Consider the following 595-nt stretch of genomic DNA (forward strand, 5'->3'; position numbering starts at 1 on the left):
GTTCTTGCAGATCTGTGAGACTGTTAAGACTAATGGAGTAGATCCTGAAGTCTACAAGCTCATGCTTTTCCCTTTTGCTGTAAGAGACAGAGCTAGAACATGGTTGGACTCTCAACCTGAGGATAGCCTGGACTCCTGGGATAAGCTGGTCACGGCCTTCTTAGCTAAGTTCTTTCCTTCTCAAAAGCTGAGCAAGCTTAGAGTGGATGTTCAAACCTTCAAACAAAAAGATGGTGAATCCCTCTATGAAGCTTGGGAAAGATACAAGCAAATGACCAAAAGGTGTCCTTCTGACATGTTTTTAGAATGGACCATGATAGATATATTCTATTATGGCCTATCTGAGTTCTCTAAAATGTCAATGGACTATTCTGCAGGTGGATCCATTCACCTAAAGAAAATGCCTGCAAAGGCTCAAGAACTTATTGACATGGTTGCAAATAACTAGTTCATGTACACTTCTTAGAGGAATTTCGTGAATAATGGGATGCCTCAAAGGAAGGGAGTTCTTGAAATTGATGCTCTAAATGCCATATTGGCTCAAAACAAAATGTTGACTCAGCAAGTCAACATGATTTCTCAAAGTCTGAATGGA

The 595-nt window shown here is 40.3% G+C and overlaps 1 non-coding gene across 1 annotated transcript; it reads right to left on the reverse strand.

Moving 5' to 3' along the window:
- Positions 1–193: 193 nt before the first annotated feature.
- LOC127746306 (small nucleolar RNA R71) lies at positions 194–297 on the reverse strand. The gene has a single exon (XR_008007926.1). It is a non-coding gene; the product is annotated as a small nucleolar RNA R71 (small nucleolar RNA).
- Positions 298–595: the final 298 nt, after the last annotated feature.

The sequence above is a fragment of the Arachis duranensis genome, chromosome 3 (genome assembly GCF_000817695.3).
Source record: "Arachis duranensis cultivar V14167 chromosome 3, aradu.V14167.gnm2.J7QH, whole genome shotgun sequence".
Classification (NCBI taxonomy): Eukaryota; Viridiplantae; Streptophyta; class Magnoliopsida; order Fabales; family Fabaceae; genus Arachis; species Arachis duranensis.